At 34.7% G+C, this 14,178-nt stretch overlaps 1 protein-coding gene across 7 annotated transcripts in view; it reads left to right on the forward strand.

The window, feature by feature from the left end:
- LOC142547319 (gamma-tubulin complex component 2) overlaps window positions 1-14,178 on the forward strand; it is a 39,162-nt gene that overhangs the window by 11,847 nt on the left and 13,137 nt on the right. The window contains exon 1 of one of the 7 annotated variants that reach the window (XM_075655562.1): window positions 7,490-7,627. The exons of 5 other annotated variants lie outside the window; for them this stretch is intronic. The gene's annotated coding sequence lies outside the window, so the exon portion shown is untranslated. Of the gene's footprint in view, window positions 1-7,489; window positions 7,628-12,866; window positions 12,965-14,178 lie in introns of those variants that run through there. One more of the 7 variants, XM_075655561.1, reaches the window with a different exon arrangement.

The following is a 14,178-nucleotide window of genomic DNA, read 5'->3' on the forward strand; positions in this document are numbered from 1 at the left end:
TATCAGGAGTCTTCGAGCTACTTGCACCTGCCATTATAAGTTTTGGATAATTATTTGCTAATAAGTTTGAAACTAACCGAGTTATTCTTATTTATAGCCCAGGGTCAAGGAAGCTAAAAGGACGAAATCATTACGGCATACGATTAAGCATAAGATTTACTTTAATTCGCCTTGCTTAATCTCTCGTAATTTATATATGCATTTATTGAGGGGGAATGACGATTTAAAAAGAAGACAATAGTAAGTGGTTTTCAACTTAACTGACTAAGTTCTCAACTGGTCAGTCAGGAGCTAATTTAACCGATCTTCTCCGATAAGTTAACTGATAAATCGAAAAATATTCTATATTAAGTGACGTGACTGATTATCAAGGCATTAAATGGTGTCTTTCAACAAATAGTAGGTTGAAACGTGGACCCATATAATCCATGTCTTTTTAACACACGCATTTACCACACGTACACACGTCTTTTGTTCAAAATTTCCTGGACTAACACGTGTCCAATAATTTGAACAGTCACATACATAAGTACTTTGCCCGCTCCATTTCAGATTTTCTTTCTCACGCTTACCTAAGATTCTCAGAGCAAAATCAAATTCAAGCTTTCTTTTGTCGCAGAAAATCATTCAGTTCTAATGGAAAATCAGATTCCAGCTCACATCATGAACGCAATGGCTATTGACTTCGATTCAGCTATGACTGTCCCTGATGACGCAGTGAAGAATATCTTCATTAAACTAGAAGAGGCCGGACTGAAGAAATTTCTGGGTTTATCTTCCCAAGAAATTTATACCAAAGAGATTCAAGATCTCTATGCTAATGGCTTCGTCGATCAGAACGGACATATCACCACCACTGTGAATGGGCAGTTGCTGACTATCGAGGAACAGTTCTTCGGCGACTCATTCCAGCTGCCTTCTAATGGGCTAGCAAACCTTGCTGAAGTTAAGGCATCTGATGTCGAAGAGATGCAAACTCTACTTTCTGCTGATGGACGGAAAATCAAAGTTTCCGATCTAAAGAAGGAACTGAAGCCGAAAGTTCAGTTGCTGGCTGATATTGTAGCCAGGGGGCTATTAGCAAAAGCAGGATCATTTGCTGCACTAACCTTGGAGAAATTTCAGGCCATTACTGTTATTATGGCTGGTCGAAGATTGAACTGGAAGCATCTTATCTTCAATATCTTGAGGAGTATGTTTCAATCAACCAAGCAGTCCAAAGGATTCGCAGTGCAGCTGAGTTATTTGATGAAAGTCAAAGGACTGGTGGCTGATGATTCAGAGAGATCATCAAAACTGAAAATCTTCAACGCCAAAAACATTCAGCCACCAAAATCAAAGTTGGAAATGTCTCCTGAACAATTCGTGAAGATCAAGAAGGAGATTGGGACTGAACAAGCTCCCAATTCAGTCCAAAAAAAGAAAGCTATTCAGAAAAAGACAATCAAACGCAAGTTGGCTGTAACTGAATCTGAATCTGAGAAGACTCCATCTCCAAAGATCATCAAAAAAACACGGACTTTGAAGACCAAGCCTGCTGCAATAATTGGCACTATCCTAACTGATAGGGTGACTATATCAGAAACTCAACAGCCCATCCAGGCTGTCCCTTTGAAAGCAATCCCAGCTGAACCCTCAACTGAGGATCAGTTACCTCTATCCAAGATTCTGCTACAGAAGAAAGTCACTGAATCTAGTGACAAGAAGAAGCTTGTTGGAGTTACGGCTCCACTGATCAAAATCTCCGTATATAGTCCTTTACCTTTTGCCAGACCAAAAGTTGTAGCGATCAGAGAAGGTATCGATTCAACTACTTCAGGATTAAGCATTTCACATATCCTGACTGATCCAAAGGGCAAAGAAAAGATGCAAGAAGGGCCCAGACCTAAAAATGCTCTACAAACACACATTGATCTCGTTTGGCAGGAGATTAATGAATTTTCAGCATAGAAGCTCAAAATTTTTGATGAATGGGCCAGATTCAGGACTCATGTCTTTGCCAAAGAACTTCAGAAGAAATCCAAACTGAGGAGGTTTATTGATCTTGAAAAAGTGGTGATGAATACAGTAAAGGCATCGACCATTACTCAAGTTCTTGAATGGAATAAGTATTTCTTCGATCTTATGAGAGTACAGAGACTACAGAAGATAGTTGCTAAGCTGCGGCAAAACTTTGATCCGACCAGTCCAATCGCATTCAGTGATATAGCAGTGTATGCTCAACTAGAAACGGATCTTATCAGACTACAAACGGAAATCAAACATTGGGAAATGGATCAAGAGTTAATCATCCCAGCAGCCACTCAAGACTTCTCAACTGAAGATTCAGTTCAAGAGTCTCCTCAAGACGTTGCTACTTCTTCTCAAAAAGCAAATGTTCCTTCAACTTCAGTTGCTCCAACATCACCAATTTCTACAACTCCTACTGATAATCCACAGATTTACTCTAAAGCTCAATTGACATTGGCAAATCTAGATGAGGTCATCGAGTCAGTTACGAATGACATTCAGCTTGAAACAGTCAGAACAGCTGAAGATGTTGCATCAACTAAAAAAACAGCAGATGTTCAAACTGAAGCAACTGAAGAACAAGCCGAAATGGCTAATTTTGAAGTACTTCATGAACCAGTTCAGTCGATGGTTGTGACTGAACAGGCAGTTCTTAGTTCTACAGAAGAGGCTCAACTGAACTCAGTTTCAACTGAAAATATGCAAACTGAAGTACCAATAGTTCAAAAAACTGAAGAACCATCTTCTTCATTGGATCCTCCTACTATCTCTTCTCCTCCCCAGAATTTACAAGAGCTGATACATGCTGAAACGGAAGTTTCTGACAGGACTTTGGTGGTCTTTGATCAAACTACCAACGAACAAGAACCAGGGCCATCTGGACCTGTATCTCCTCATTCATCCTCAGAAATGGATTTAGTACTTGAAGAGATTCAGGACATTCAGAACAACATGTCACAGATAATGAAAGAAATTAAGGAAATTCAACGCACTCAACTTGCTCACTCTCTGAAGCTGAACTCCTCAAGTTAATTCAATTCAGAGAAACTGAAGTCAATTCAAGCTGCTGTGACCTCTATCTCCTTTACGATCGATGAACTTAAAAAGAACAGAGGCTTAGCTGAGAGTCTCTCCCTAACTCAAGACTCAATCAACAAACGAGTTGAATCTATGGAGATATCTGTTTCAAAGAAAATCGACTTGCTGCAAACCACTGTATTATCAGCTGTCAAAGATATTGCAGCCGATGTTCGAATTTTATCTCGAAAAGTCGATGTGCTTGACAAAAAAGGGGAAGCAGCTAGATTGATGAAGGATTAAGAGAGGATCAGAACTGAAGAGACAAACTGAAGAGACAACTGTTGTCAGTTATTAGTTGAAGGATATTTGTTTTCTTTGTATGAATCTGTACACTAGAAAAATTATTTTATCTACAAGGTTTTAAACTATTCTCTCTACTTCTGCTGATCAGTTTATTAAGTTCCAAGTTTTGTCAATCACCAAAAAGGGAGAAATTGTTGGAAACTAAATTTCAGTGATTTGACAAACTAAGCATCGAACTTATTGGACTAACTGATCAAGTAACCAGGCTTCGCAAATCAACTATCAGCTGCCTAACTGAAGATTAATGTGCATAATATCAAAGGCAACTGATACCAGCGTAAATGAATTTTCAAGTCAACTGACTGATCAGTCGTAAACCGATCAGTCGATATATTCAGTCGAAAACACACAAGCTATTGCAACACGTCATCAGTTGAAAAGGACACCAACTGACAATAGTACAAGGCAGACTGCAACTCGGAGTGGAACGCCGCGTTTCAGAATCTACAGTGTACGAATGTCAGAGAATATTGACGTGGCAATCAACGGATATAAAATTCAAGTTATATTCATTGTTACCGTTGGAAGAGAAGCCTATAAATAGGCGAGAAGAGCAGTCGAGAACAACAACAACCAAGAACGAACAACTACTCTATTCAAGCTTGTTGTTACGCTGCTAAAATCACTACTCGTATTCAAATATCAAAAGCTCACTCTTATCAGACATATCAATAGCAATCAAGGCTACATTTACGAGCTTATCAACACTTTGAAATCTTTGATAGATTCATTCAGTTGTGTTAAATTCAGTCACGCACTGTAAAAGTTTTTGTGAACTAAGAGTTTCAGTTTTGGCAGTGTTAAGTCCAAACTGAAGTGGATCAGTACACTCTTGTATTCGATCAAAATCTTTTAGTGGATATCCTATCTTCGTGATAGAAGGGGTGATGTAGGAGTTATTCTATTCTTCGAACATCCAGAAACAAACCGTGTGCATTTTTATTTCAGTTATTATTTTCAGTCAGTTATTCTATCTCTCAGTCAGTTTACTTCTGCAACAGTATTTTTCAGTTAAACTGATTGTTATCGACTGACGAGATATCGAGTGTCAGTTTGTCACTAAACTGAACCCAATTTTCGAAAAATATACATAATCCGTAAGTGTTTATTCAACCCCCCCTTCTAAATACTTATCACCTTCTAACCGATCCTTTCATAAAGTAACCCTAATATCTCTTAAAAGAAATGTTAACCATGTAATTTTTGTTGTTGTCGAGCCCATGGATCGATATTCGGCTTGAGAACTGGAACGAGACACAATAGGTTGCTTTTTTTAACACCAAGAAATGCATCAAGACCTGTAGTAATTCTCCGAGTGATACAGCAACTATCCCAATCCGCATCACCCGCATCACCAAATTTTTTGTACCATTTAAATATCTCAAAATGTGTTTCGCTGCCTTTAAATTAGGGGTGGGTGTGGGTCGGGTACCCGACAAGTACGGTAGTCAATTTTATTACCCGACACCAACCCGATCATGTCGGGTACTAGAAATTTTCGATTATTTTCATCATAGTTAACACCAGAGATTAGGTGGTTAATCGAACTACTGGATTGAACGTTTCGTCATAGTCAACAGTCAACACTAGAGATTTGGGTGAAGTCCTTTGCAACCAATTGGGCCTTGAAGCGATCAATTGTTCCATCTTCCTTTGTTTTAAGACGATAAACCCACTTTGAGCCAACAATATTAACTCCAAAAGGCCTGGGAACTAAGTGCCATGTATTGTTGAACTGGAGAGTAGAAAGTTCATCTTGCATAGCGTCGATCCAGCGCCGATCTTTTAAGGCTTTTTTGAGTGTATTCGGTTCAGATGACACATGAAAAATAATCTCTGGTTGCAACAATAGCATAATCTTGCAGGTATGATGGTGGCTTACTCTGCCGCAGTGACCGAGAGGTAATTTCAGAATTGATTCTAAAATTTCGATGGTTGGTGGTTGAGTTTCCATTTTCTGTTAAATATCTCAAGAGTTTCTTCGGCTGGTTCAGAATCATTTTGCATTGAAAGATTATGAGAATATGCAGAAATTTGGTTAAGTGAATCAATGACTCGTGAGTTTGTTTGGTCAGCACTATGATGCTCAAGGATCGTGGGAGAGACATCTTCAGTTGTTGGAAAGTAATCTGCATTCAAAACATTGTCACAACAGTTTGTAAAATCAAGAGCAGCTAGAGTTTGAGGATTTTCCCTTTTGTCTTCATTTGAATGAGCTGAATGATAATCTTTTTAAGTGCTGATCCATTCATCCAAGTTCGGAAATTATGAGAGTATAAACTTTTGAGAGCTTTGGACTAGTTGAGTTGGTTTGAAAGGAAAAACTTCCTTGTAAAAAATGACATTCCTTGAGATGTAGACTCATTTTGTTTTTTGTTCTAAGCACTGACACCCTTTATGTATAGGACTATATATAAGAAAAACACATGGATATGTTTTCTTGGCAAATTTTGAACCTCCTTGATGTTTCAAAGACGGAAAGCACAAGCATTCTAACACCCGTAAAGCATTGTAATCTGGATATCTATTGTAAAGCTTGTGATACGGGCTTTCGTTTTGCAAAAATGATGATGGCAAACGGTTAATTAAGTACAAAGCCGAAAAAGCTTCAACACATAAAGGTAGTGGCAAATCATCATGAAATAGCATTGTAAGCGCAGTTTCAACTACGTGCCTATGTCTTTTTCGGCTAATACTGTTCTGCTGAGGAATTCCTGGACAAGAAACATGTAATTGATGTCCACAACTTTTACCGATTTGACAACTAATACATACGTCAGTCATGAGATTTAGCTATCCAATGAGAAACATCAATAGCGTTTTTCTCCTTCATCAAACATGATAACTTTGAATTAGGATGTCCTAGTCGTTGATTCCAAAGTATAGAAGATGAACCTCCTTTCTTTATCTCGCTTAAAGCTTCATGAAAAACTCCATCCAATGCATAAAAATGTCCCTTTTTATGCCCCCTTTGAGATTATCTTTTGGTTTTGGTACTTAACAACAAAGTCAGAAGCTATAAACTCAAATGTGCAGAAATTCTCGGATGTAAATTTTCCTACTGATAACAGATTTTTTTTCCACCGCAGAACAACAAGCACATCTTTTAATTTAAATTTCCCTTCTTCTGTAGAAACATATGCATTACCCACATGGGAGATTCAAGATTGGTGTTGCATTTCCATCACCCAGAAAAATCATATCATTTCCTGTGTAAGATTTTAACGAGGACAATTTACATGCTTCATTGGTCATATGTGCAGTAGCTCCAGAGTCCACATAAAATGATGGGTCACTTTCATTATAAAGATTAAGTGCACCAAGAGCTTGTGGCAAATCCTTTGATTTGTATGAATGATCAAACCTGCCCCAGCAATCAATGGCAAGATGATTAGGTTTTCCACATGTTTGAAGAGTAGTTTTACCTGAACTGTTTGAGTTGTTTGTTCTTTGGGAGTCCAACTTTGGTCGACGATTTGGATCGTCGGGCTGTTGATTTTTGTTGGTTCACATTTTGGTTGAACTTAGCTGCAACATTTTGGATGTTATTGTATTGTCCATCTGGTGTAAATCCTCTGCCACGAGAGTTGAAACGTCCTCCTCGTCCATTTTGCCCTTCACCCCTTTGGCTAAGGAATGCCTGAGTGGGCTGAATGTATATCTTTTCTTCCTCACATTGTGATGCTAAGGTTTGTTCATGGCTTTGGAGTGCCAAAACGAACTGATTAAATGTATGATATGGTGGCTTTGGGATCCATGCTTTCTAAAATTCTGCATACTGGGTACCTAAGCCTCTAGCAAATTGGAAAACCTTGTCGAGATCTGGTTTGAATGGCTGCAAAGTATCACGTATGAAATTGAATTCTTTAGGATACTCTTCGAGTGAACGAGAACCCTTCTTGATTACCATCAATTTTTCAAGTTTTCTTCCTTTTCAATAGTGACAGGAAGCAATTGTTGTTCTTTTGACATCCACGGATCAAAGGGTGTTCCTGTTTCTCTAAAATTTAGAAGCCCATCGTTATTTAATCAGAGCTGATATTGGGTGTTTGAATTTTTTTCTCCCTTTTCATTCACAATTTTTTCAGTTGTTTTTCATTCATGGTAATGTGATGATAAATGCCAAGGTTGCGAATCGATGTGATGATTTGAGACCACCATAAGAAAGTTTCTGGAGTTCAGTTTGATGGAGATCAAACTAGAACATTGTGGAAGGATTGCAGGTTGAGTTCAGGTTCTTGCTTCAGTCATTGTGATTTGTTTTGTAGACGCACAAATACTGTTTATGATGCGATGAGAATATTTTAGAAAGGATGAAAACGGAAGCTCTATTTTATTTATGATCAGTTTTACAATATAAATACAAATGTAAATTCTACAAGAAAGGAAAATGCTTGACTACAGCAATCATCGAAACAATCAGTATACAAAAATCATAGGTTCAAGACTAATGCTTGATTGTTGGACAATTAGCAGTGTGGTGTATTCTTGAGCTAATTAGGTTCTTAATATGCTTCTTGCTAAGATACGATTGCTCATAGATATGCACTTCGGAGATCTATAAAAATACAAAAGAAAAACAATTTATTTCCTGGATCTCTTAATGCTACTTCTAACACTCGCATTTTAATATTTTTCAAAGAGAGAATTCAAATTGATACAATTGCAATATTAATTTGCCAAATTGTAGATATTCAAATTTATAATGGTGAACTGAGAAAAATTAATTTATTTTCCTATACGAATTAAAATCTCAATTCTACTATGTGAAATCAAATGTAGTAATATTTATAATGGTGCAAGGGGCCCCCAGGGGCACAGCTGGAATGGCAAAGGCCTTGGTGAAAAAAGAAGGTAATGAGTGTTCGAATCCCGCAAAGATGTATTCGGCCTTGTTTATCGCGCCCAAATCGCGAGCCTTCCTCTCCCTGGGTACTTACCTGGCCAGGCAGGAATATCCCTGATTTACCCTCCCTTCACACACCAGGGCGTGGGGCAGCTCTGTGTGGGGCCGTTAGGTGTGCGGATCACATTTTTTTTTATAATAGTGAAAGGGTAAAACTATATTTTATCATTTAGTTATAATGTCAATCTTAATCAATCAAACTAAATAAATTATTATGTACCAATATTATTTCACATCCTATTTAATTTCTTTTACAATACATTATAATTTATCCATGCTAGCCACCGAGGCACACGTATTGCGTGTGTCATGAATATATTGAGCTAATATTATAAACATTTATAATATTACAACAACATGACACCGAAACATTTTGTACCTGAATCTTGAAAGGCAATGGATTCCGAAGTTTAAATAAATCTGCCAAACTCAATTTCTTACCTTACATGATATAGGTTTTGATCATAAAAAATATTATTCCTTTGAAGCCACAATATCATCTCATGTGAAATAATGATAAACTTCAACGTAAAAAAAGTAAACAAATAGTCAAATGATTTTCAAAAATATCATAATATCATCAAACTAAAATTTATTGAAGCTAAAACCTCAAATTTGTCTCCTAAATTCAGCTAATAAATTGAACAAATACAATTAAAGATATATTTATCTTTACACATTGTATGCATAAGGATAAACCCTCTCTGTTCTAGCGTATTAATAGTTCTGCTTGAGTAAAGCTAACGAAGAATCTCAAATTAACTTATTATTCCTGGAGCAACACAACCAGCTAGCTATCTTTTAGAGTTCAACACAACCAAATATAAAAAAAAATTAATTTTTATACACTAAAAATGAGGAAAAAGATATGAACATTGTAGTTTGAAATTTATTTCTTGAAGAAATTACATAATAAACAAATATGTAAGGTAAACACCTACTCTAAAAGTCCATTATTACCAAGTAATTCATTCTCAAACTACATTTTGAGATTTTTTTTGTTTCACAAATAAATTAAATTCGTAAGCAAACCAAATAGCTCGTTAGGGGTAAAAACTTTACTAAAAAGGGAAAGGGATAAAAATCAAACCTTTGTAAAAATATCGTGGAGCGAGTGAACTGGATCACCAAGACAGCTGGCAGAAGAACAACTTTACCATCTTCATAAATCTGTAGTAAAAAAATATTTTTACATCTAATTTCCTTTCTCTTTAATTTTTGATTCTATGAATTACATTTCTTAAAGGTTTTCTAAATTTTTATGTTACGTTCAGTATGTGAAACATATCTTCTAATGGGACTTAACCCAACTTAGCACCTGAAGTGTAAGTATATAATGCAATGTCTAATTTGATTTTTATAAAGTGCATGTATTTGCTCATTGAGTATTTACCTTAATAATGGTTGTATATTAATTGAGTAAAATGCAAAGAGTGGCAACAATGTACCATTGCCCATGAATGAGAGGATGGTCAATCTACCACCTCATCGTAATACTCATAGATAAAGCCAACTATCTTCACAATGTTTCTTCTTGTTTTGTGGATGAGATGTTGATGAATTTTGTACTTTATTTAGAAATGCTACTCCTCAGTCACAGAAGAGGAACAATTTCCCCATCTTTAGGCTGGAAAAACGCATCGAGAAACGAAAAGAGGTAGATAGTTTAAATACATTATAAATTGCTTAGAAATTGAACTTTTTGTTTATTGAACCTTGGTGAAAATATTGTATTTTGAAGTTGGTAATAAATTAGTATGGAAGATAGAAGAGAATAATAATCAGTTCTTATGGAAGATAGAAGAGAATAATTAGTTGCCACTACAAGAAAAATACAAATCAACAACACTCATACGACAACGGTTTTTATTAAAACCGTTGTGTTTTTAACTTTTAACAACAGTTTTGGTTAATGATTATTTTTGCATGTACGTATATGGCAATGTCGTCAACTATTTGAGGCTATATTTTGTCAATATATCATCGTTTTTGTCTAAATATGAAAGATATTAAAATTATATATATTAAATACATTGTATCTTTATGATGATTGATCATGAATGAAATTGATTTTTAAAATAGAAATATTTTAATAATTTTTATAAAATTTTTCCAAAATATAGTATTAAAATGTTTTGTTGAAATTTGGTGTGAAAAAATAGCATACCTGCGAAGAAATTTGTTGTTGATTTGCGACGTCATTTTGGATAGAAAACATGTTATTGACATTGTTGTCTGATATATGATCTCCCGAACTCGTGGCTTTCATTTTTCAATATTTAGATATCTGCAAGAGACACTATATTCTCATTACATCAAATTCAACCTAAAGCATAACCTAATATATACCGAGTGAAGAACACATTGCCTAAACTATTTAAAGAATCTTCATTAATCTAACACTAAATATGATAAATTTATTGGAAGTTGTGAAAAAATAGTAGTAGACAAAGCGTTAGAGAAGCAGAAGATTAAAGTTTAAATTTTGGTTTTTAAAAAGATGTAAAAGACATATGCACTGCAGAATCAAGTTAAATGGTACGAAATTCGAGTCCAAATATTAAAAAATGGTCTCGAGGTCTGGTTCAGTTTTGAACGCATATGAAAGGTGGCGTCTCCTAAGGCAGTTTCAAGTTGTGAGCGTCGTTAAATGCAGTTAATTAGATGAGAGTAAATTAACTGCGCGTATCACAAATGAATCTAAGAACACCGAATAATGAAGATGAAAAAAACCCGAGAGAATAAAGAGTTGGACAAAATTTAAAACCTTGATCTAAAAATATAAATTTGAAAACATTCATAAGGGGGAAATCGAAACTAACTTTCAAAATGTGCGTCATATTTTCAGGATTTTAGAATTCAAACGATAAATTAAAAAAATGGAAAACACTCGTAAAGGGTAAAAAATTACTAAAAAGAGAAAGGGATAAAAATCAAAATTTTGTAAAAAGATCACCAAGAAATCGTTTAGTTACTCTAGCAAGCCCAATTTTAATAAATAGTAAAAGATATAAAAGATGTAATAATAGTTTTTTATATATAATTTAAAAAATATATTATATGACATTATGGTCACTATTCTGTAGGGATAAAATTAAATAATGATTATTTTATGATACTATATTATAACTAAAGAACTTATAATAAAATCTGAAGTTGATCTTTTTCAGCTTCACCAATGAATGAACAAAAATTCCATATATAAATCTAAAAGAAATTATGTATTAATGCGTAATTGAATATGGATTGACAACGAAAGATAAAAGCAAAATCATTAGTACATAAAGGAGAATTTAATAATTAGATTGTTCGGCAATATGCAAACCTGAAATGAATAAATAAATCAATTTGTTGAGTTGTAGTGATGACCTAAGGAAAATGTTATACATAGATTTAGAAAATGGAATCATACACCAAGATAGACCGTCTCCATGATCCTCACATCAAGGTTTTATCAGTGAGATACATCCACAATAATATCATAAATTCATTCAAATAACTTAACAATATAAATCTTTTGCCTAATTGCTTAGTCTATAAAAACTCATAAAATTTTAGTTTACAGACTTTGGTTTTTTTCCCATAACTTGACCAAACTCACCAAATTTTCATTCTTGTAATTTTGATGGAAAGCTAACTCATTCTAGCACATTTCAACTGTTCAATGCGTAGTGAAATTAATTGATTAATAATGCCGAAAACAACCCATACCAGCACACAGATGCAAAGCAAAGCGGAAGCATTTTCCTATTCGACAGATATTGGTAGAAAGTTGATAAGATTTTCATGCTTCATCAAAATCGAGTTATTCCAATTTTAACTGTAAGTCATCTCAAATTCCAATAATTCATCACCACATAGTTATGCGAAATAAAATCATATAACTGGCCTTTATACCAAACCACAACACTCGATTAGCTTGTGTAGACAAACAGCTCAACATGAGACGATATAAAATACTACCATCCAATTTGAACTCAACATTTTCTCTTATCAAACTGTGAAGACAATGTTTGAACATTTATCATTGAAACAATGAAAAGTATATTTTAGAAATGACAAAAAAATTAAAAATTAAATAAGTGACAATTAAAAAATCAAAAATATAAATTCAATCCTTGATACTTGAAAACTATAAAATCTAACTCAACACAATACAATTGGAATTAAAAAGTAGAATTCGATACCATTCTATTGAAATTGACAGTTACACTACCAATGGTTCAAACATATTATTTCTGCACATTTTATAAAACATTTAAGGGCAATGACTAATGTTGCAATTAAAAGTTGATAATTAAATTACAATTTCATCAAACTTCAAAATATCTTTACAATATTAAAAAGAAAGGATGTGGGAAAAGAAGCAATGTGTTATTCATCGAGCATAAAATTGGATTTGAAATTAAGAAAACTCAAAATGTTTATGACCATTATTCCGGATAAGTTATGGCGAAATTGCAAATTTTAAAAGCTTTTGGTGTTAATTGAAAAGGTTGAAATTCCAGAGGGCTAAGTGGAAAATAATTAATTAAATGGAATTGGATTTTGGCATTTTAAGCATGCTGCACATCTTTGTAATCGATCTTTCTAGAAATCTTTGTCAGGCCCTCGCCGCTCGCCTCCCTCGCCGCTCGCCTCCCTCGCCGCTCGCCTCTGACGCATGTAAGCCCTATTGTTTCTGATTTTCTGCTCTAATATATATAGTTTCTGACTTTCTTCTAATCTAAAACAAATGAATTTCCCCAAACCCAAAACAAATGAATTTCCCAAACCCAATTGAATTTCACGAACAATTGAATTTCCCGAAACCCAAAACAAATGAATTTCCCTAACCCAATTTGAATTTCCCGTAACAAATTTGGTGTTTGAAACCCAAAACAATTGAATTTTCCGAAACCCAAATTCCGGAATATGTATTTGGATACGTTAATGCATTAATAATTCTTCACAGAACACGATGAATCGGATGTATTCAGAAATTTGGGTATACAAAAATGTGTGCGGAAAATATTGAAAAAACAATCAATTAGAAATTAATTTGGATATATGTTACTTTTTTCCATTAACGTTAAACAAAACAAAGCAAAAATATGAAAATCGTGAGAAAATGGCATTGTGAAAGAGTTTCTTACATGACAGTTCGTGTGGGTTATTCTTCAAAAGAATTTGAAACTGGTTGCGGCTTCCAGTTATGCGACGATTGGGTGTAGATGAATGGTTGTGGAAGTCTTTGTCCTGTTGTGTGCCGCTTTAAGCAGTGTGAGAAAAATAAACAAAGCAGCGTGGGTTTGGTTTGTTGAGGAAGTGGAGGAGGAAGCAACAACCATGATAGATTTGCGGGTGTTTTGTTACAGAAAATCTGATATCTGGATTTTTTGTTTCTGAAAGAATCTGTTTTCTGAGTTGGATTTGAGGGAAGTAGAGAGGAACGTGGGGATTTCAGAAAATCTGATATGCGTTGGATTTGAGTGAAGAAGAAAGGAACGTGGGGAGAAAATAAAAGGAGATGCAGGGGCATTTTTGAGTAAGCAAAAAACAGACCAAGACACCATACAGTTTTTATTTGGGTTTTAACTTTAATAAATAGTAAGAGATTTAATCTTATCATTCAAAAGTAAATCCAACCTTAAAGCAGAAATCTGGCCTCCACTTGTTAAAATGGGAGTCTTCTCTCATTCCTATACAGTATTTTAAGTGAGTGTGACATACACAAAGCATTTTCAAATCTCCAAGAATTAGTTGTTGGATTAGAGTAAGAGACTAAGAGTATCTTTGTTATTTATTCTACAGCGTGCAAGATGTTTTTCATCCAGATAATCAATAAAATTCAATGTTGTTTCATATTATTTCATTCACAATTTGAATAAGACAAACAA

This window comes from Primulina tabacum, chromosome 5 (genome assembly GCF_025594145.1).
Source record: "Primulina tabacum isolate GXHZ01 chromosome 5, ASM2559414v2, whole genome shotgun sequence".
Lineage (NCBI taxonomy): Eukaryota > Viridiplantae > Streptophyta > Magnoliopsida > Lamiales > Gesneriaceae > Primulina > Primulina tabacum.